The sequence below is a fragment of the Sesamum indicum genome, linkage group LG5 (assembly GCF_000512975.1).
Source record: "Sesamum indicum cultivar Zhongzhi No. 13 linkage group LG5, S_indicum_v1.0, whole genome shotgun sequence".
Taxonomy (NCBI): domain Eukaryota; kingdom Viridiplantae; phylum Streptophyta; class Magnoliopsida; order Lamiales; family Pedaliaceae; genus Sesamum; species Sesamum indicum.
The window spans coordinates 14,217,861-14,224,516 of NC_026149.1; the positions used below are offsets into that span (position 1 = coordinate 14,217,861).

The window sequence follows — 6,656 nt, forward strand, 5'->3', positions numbered from 1 at the left end:
AATCAGTAGTGTTGGACACTACCCAAATTTAGCTGAAAGGTGAACCTAAAGAGTCACACACAAATCACCGTGGAAGGACAATGAATTAATTCGGAATTAATTTTGAAAGATGTAAAGAATTGGATTATTTACATGTGGGATGATCGATTGGATGGATAGTTCAAGTTTAAATTTATTGAATTAATTTAATTGAGTTTGTCTTAATTAATAAATTGAATTTACTAATTAGAGAGAATTAGGCTTATGTCTCTAATTAAATTAAATGACATGGGCTTAATTTAGTTCCAATTTTATTAAATTATATTTAATTAAATTCAATGGGCTCTGAATTTATTTTAATTTGATTAAAATGAAATCCGATCCACTAAATTAAGGTTCCTAGCGAAGGTTGTTGACTTCTATTATTGGAATGAGGATTGGTTAAATTGTACTTTTGGAAAGTGTAGACTTGACCATATTTGTAGCCCTTCTCTATATGGCATGATTTGATCATGCCATGTAGGAAGAGGGTGTCTCGTAGGTAGGTGGAATGTATCTAGACACATTTTCACCTTCCATACGAAGCACGTATATGTATGTCATCATAATTATTCATATGACAACACATAGTCAAAAGTGTAGAAAACACGCACTCCACCCTTCTCCAAGCAATAATACTTGACCTCTCTCTCTCTCTCTTTCCTCCTCATCCCTCTAATTATCTAACTCTCATTGCTCTAGGATCAACAAGTAGAGATGTAGAGATTGTTTGAAGAAGAGAACAAACTAACTAATAGTGTAGTTCTCTTGGTTCATTTCTTTCAATCGGCTTCGATTTATTCTAGCAAAGAAAACAAAGTCATCTTGCAATGGTATGGTATGGATTATCTCTAGAGGTCTCCTACATTGGAGCTTAGGGTGAGCAAGGGGTCGTACATGCAACGCTAGTTTAAACAATAAGTGAAAGGGATGAAGCCTCATTGCAATGATTTGGCACAAATCAATTATTGTAAATAGGTGACATGATTGTAATTAAGTTGGAACGTTGTGATTCTCCATTGATGGGTGATCCTTACTACCACCTGAATTTCATAGTCATGGTCATATGTCCATTCTTGCTCACCATTATACAACCACTGCTTTGGTAGACCAACAACCATTATGAACCTTTTGTAGATCATTGGATCTAACAAGCCTGGACAGAGCTACCAGTCATGATCTACAAGATATTGTAGCTAGAGCACTCATTTACCGTGTAGGGGCAACACGCCATATATTGCGTTGTACAATATTTGCGCATGTTGCGTGCTGAACAACTCCGGGGTATGTATCATTACATGTTAATAGTTGTTCTATAATCGGGCATATGTAGCATGACACCTACATTGTGACATGTTCATGTGCACTTGTGGGTCCATGTAGTTGAAAATGGTAGGAGTGCATAGGAGACCTATGGCACAAGTGATCACATAGTCATATATACATGTGTCTGAACGCACACATGTTGACGTGTGCAATTATGTCCTAAGTAGCATATAATGCCATATCATATATTAATGACTCAATGCTCAATCAAAACTTCATAGATATTGCGCTTGTGTATAGCGTGCATGACCGTCCCCGACCACTGTGGCATACTTGTGGCCTATAATTGAATATTGACTTATAATTATATCGATATTGGTAAGACACATATGTGGATAAGAATCCATTATAGTTCACATATTATGGACCATAGTTACCAAATTAATGGATATAGTGCAATTGATTTATGTCTTTGGTACTTAAAAGTAATGTTGTTGACATGGAGACTATCATATGATGGCCATACGCCTAGCTATTATGAGATAATATAATACACATTCCAAAATAAAATATGTTATTTACTACCAACTATTTTGTTGTGTAAAAGAATCCATAATAAAAGCTGTTTTTTACTATGAATTTTATCTCGTAACAAGACTTCCTACAAAAACGACTTCATTCTATATTTTTGCAATGATATTATTTTGTTATGAAAGAACCGTATTTATTAATAAAGAAAGTGAACTAGACAATGTCACAAGATCAATTTACTTTACTTCCCATCTTCGTTTGGCTTCAATCTACAATTTTTGTATCTTATTCAACCTTTTTTTGTTTTTCTCAAACTCCCCAATCTATATCTGTGTGCCTCGATAATAAGAACTCATGTTGTACATGATAAACTTGATTCATTCTACAAATAAATACCTGAATAATAAGAATAAAAAAGTATTAGTCGGTTTTGTGTTTGCATAGACACTTTTACTTTTTCTTTGGTTTGTGGCCCTTTGTTAATCAACTTTATCAGCTATAAAACAATGGTATTAGTTGGGTTATTTTATACTTTATTACCATATTTCTTGTCACATGTATGTCTTTGATTCCTTCTTTTGTTGGTACCGGATGAGGTTGATTTATCCGTCACTAATTTTATCTATCTCATACTGTAAGTTTTCTTTTATTTGTCAAAACTATTTTTACTTGAAAGTAAAATATTGATCAGGTAAAAATGTTCTTAGAGAATATGGTAAAAAAGTTGAAAATCTGTGCAGAACTATGATTTTGTCTATTGAATATTTATAATATCCACACTTTTATCTAACAATGCACACCTATCAATATATTTTTCAATTAATCACGTCTCTTTGGCTTGTTCATTCGGATAACTTGTATTGGCATCATTTAATCGAGCATCCGAAAATTTGTAGCAATTGGAATCCTCACGTAGATATGGAGCCAAGGTCTAGAGCTCATTGCCTTGGTCAAACAAATAATATTATACTCATTCTAGATCATATATATAGGACACTTTTCATGTTCATTGCTTTGTTTCAATAACTTTTAACGCTTTTAATTTGCATTAATGATATATGAACTCATTGCACAGGGGACAATCGAAGAAAGGATGATCCGATTGACGAAAAAGAAAATGGTCCTAGAGCATCTTGTTGTTGGAAGGCTGAAAGCACAAAATATTAATCACGTAAAGTTGTTTTATTCTAGAAGTAATATATGCTTTTAATCCGATAAAGAGCATATTTTCTCTCGCACTTGTTTTAATTGTTCATTTTCTGTGACTAATAATTGTATTTGCACAGTATTACTTCCTATCAGATTATACTTAGCAAAGTGTAGAAATTATAGACTTGTTCTACTCTATATCATCCATGTCTGGAACTAAATAAATCTACAAGTATTATAACCAAGATGAATACAAGGTTGATTACTTAAATAGAAACAAGGCTTGAAAAACTAATCAATGAATAAAGTAATTACTATAAAGCAAATGGAATTATTGTTTCAAGAAAATTAAATTAAGATATATTAAAATATAGCTTTTCCTCTATGCTATGCAAACAACCTATATTTGCAGTGCACGAAAAGTGTGCATAAATCCTAACTTTAAAAATAGAACATTTGTGCAATATTTATTTTCAAAGCAAGTTGCATAGTTATTTTATTTTCGTTTTACTATGATGTTGTAAGTAATGTTGCTTTGTAAACTTGGCTTGTTCACAGGTTTCGAGTGCATCAAGCTTGCAACAACCGACATTGAGTGGATTGTGAGATGTTTCATCATTCAATGAACAAAACGTCCTCTATCTATTTCTGAATTTTTTTTTCAAACTATCTCAATTTTGGAACATGTGACTGAAAAATCAATAAATTAGCCCATGTCATCTATGGTAGAGGACAATCTTGTTAGCATAGTGCTAATATGATGAATATAGTACAATTCATTTCGTCGTTCTTCTGCTTATTTACTTATGGCTTTATACGGATATCACGAAGCAAGCCCACAAACCATCAAAACCTACAAAATTGGGTCACGCAGATGATAGTGACCATGAAATCAACTTTCGAGAAATGATCTTGAACGTTCAAAATCGAGAACCCCGTGACTAGGCATCAAGGGTTCTACTGAGATTTACACAAATTAGTGTATCCATATGATGGGTGTTTTGGCTCATTAACGATAGACGTGTGGCATCTATACATTATTAATGGATGGTTGACAAACGTTTATCAAGCCGACTAAACTGACATGGAAGGAGTTGTCATATCAAAGCCCATGACATGATTGGTATGACTTGAACTCTTCAACTCCAATAATACATTATTTAGTCCATAAACTTGAAGGTCTACAATAGCTTCATGCATTGGGCAACTGTGTATGCAGACATATTGGGCCAGTGAGGACTTCCAGTAGGAGTCATCGATGAATAAGGCAAACCGGGCAGCGGGCGTCCTCAATTATGTACCGGGAGGGGTCTTCCTCAGTTAGCATGCACAAGAGTAAGTTGGTAAGTAAATACGATGCTTTATCATTATTTTTTAAATATTCATTAAATTAAATTAATTATATATTTATTAAATATGTTAATAAATTATAAAATTCAAAAATTAGGAATGGGTTTAGTAATATACAGAAATGTTACAAATTTAAATACATAACCATTCCAAATACCGTTTCTAAAATCGTTCTAAACACGTGTTCCTAAACTGGATGGACCATTTCAAATACAATTGCTACAACTATTTCAAGCAAGCATTCCTAATTAGTAGCTAACCCGTTCCAAATACCATTGCTTTCCCAATTTCTAATATGTGTTCCAAACTAAGAAAATCGTTCCTAATACTATTAGTAAAACAGTTCTACAAACGTGTTCCTAGTTAAGACAATCGCTCCTAAACCCATAACAGTTTGAAGTTCTAGAACCCATTCCTAGATTTATCACCTACACAAATAAAAATAGTTCTAAAATTTAGGCACGAGTATTAAAATGTCCATTCCAAAAGTTCCCTGACAAAATTAATTCATCCGTTCCAACACCCACCCCAAACCATTCCAATTCAAAAAATAAAAATAATTTGGACAAATTCAAAATTAGTAAGGATTTTGAATGACCGTTACAATTCCCGTCCCAAATAAGAACAATTTTCGCATAACTGTTCCTAAATTTTTTTAATGTCGTCTGCCAGGATGGATTTTCAACCGTTCTAAAATCCACTTCAAATAAGTTTTGTATCTTGAAAGCCATTCCAAACTCAAAAAAAAAAAAAGGTTCCAAAACCCTCCCCAAGTCACGCCTTTTTTTGCAGTGATATATTAATGATAAGAAACATATATTCATAGTATATTGTTGATTTGTGGGTGTTAAATGGGATCCATACTACTATGCACACCTGACAAATATGCCCCACTTATTGCCACAATTAATTCAGTAGCAAAATATGGATACTTAATGTGTGAATAACACCACGAGCACACATGTATGGCTAAAATATATTATTACACTATATATGCACATAACATGTCATTGTGTAGAAAACGTGTCTATAGTGTGTGTGCCCTTATGTTCTGTTACAAACAAAGAAAACCACAAGTGAAAATAATGAACAAACATATAAACTACGTTATGGATAACATAACATACAAAAAGCAGAGCCATATGACATCACAGGAAAACATAACATACAAAAAGCAGAGCCATATGACATCACAGGAAAACTCTAGCTTAGTAATTGCGAATACAATACTAGTTAATTTATTTCTTCCCACTGCCGTTTCAACCACTCATTATACATAGAGCTAGCCAAATCATCTACCAAGTAGTCCAGCAGTACTGGTCTCAATAGTCCACACGCAGTTCACATGAGTTTTCCTCACCGCCGTCACTTGCATCCCATCTCAAGTTCTAAAGGATCATCAAGCATTTCATCTTGTAAGAAGTTATATAGAAGGCAACATGCTAGGATTATCCTATTTTTGGACTTTAACAGGCTAGAATGACTAAGTAGTATTCCCCATCAGATTTGTAGAAATCCTGAAGCTCTCTCTATAACATTAGGTACCAATGACTGTTTCAAGTTAAAGAGCTTTTCTCGGTTTTGAGGCCCCCTGCACCAGAATCCCATTTTCATAGGTGGTAGTGAAAACTGTACGGTTTCAAGATGCCTTCAGCATTTGCATAACCATTGTCAGTTAAATAGTAGTTGCCCCTTATAACACGAAGACACATTTAGATAAGCATGAAGTCACTTATTAATAATACAAAACAAAAGTTTTCATTAATTGTTCATTATACTACAGGATTAATATGTAAATGTGGCTGTATTATACTAGTACATCTGGCATACCTAAAGGCACTTAGAGAGCATTGGGTCTGTGGATAGCATCGTGTAAAACACGGCTATCATCTCCAGTACTTTCCCAACTGATGAGGACATATATAAATTGCATGTTTGGATTGGAAACCCTAAGGACATTGATGGCTACTTGACCTTTCAATGTGCGTAAATGACCTCTTCAAGGACTCTAACTTCAATGAATGTTCCATCCTGAGCACCTAAACAACCCTACAACAATTCCCATAAATGATAACATTACATTTTTAAAAGCATGCAACGGTTGGAAACTTCATGTATCAAGCTAGAACTAATCATTTATTATAACAAGCAAAAAGTTACCTTAGCCCATCTCCAGTTGGGGTTGGGAAAATCTGCTATGATTGGAGTCGGATTTCGAAGAAAACGGTATGCATTTTTAAAATGTTGTTGAGCATATCATGAAAATGCTTGGTCACTGTTCGGGCAGATTTTATGAACTCATGTTTGACCACACAATTATTTTTGTGGTGGGAAATAACAAT

General features: G+C 33.9%; 1 long non-coding RNA gene across 1 annotated transcript; it reads right to left on the bottom strand.

Annotated features, from left to right (window-relative positions):
• On the bottom strand, positions 3,971 to 6,369 carry LOC110012022. The gene is made up of 2 exons (XR_002287166.1): positions 6,145 to 6,369; positions 3,971 to 4,275 (listed from the first exon to the last, which is right to left on the bottom strand). It is a non-coding gene; the product is annotated as an uncharacterized LOC110012022 (long non-coding RNA).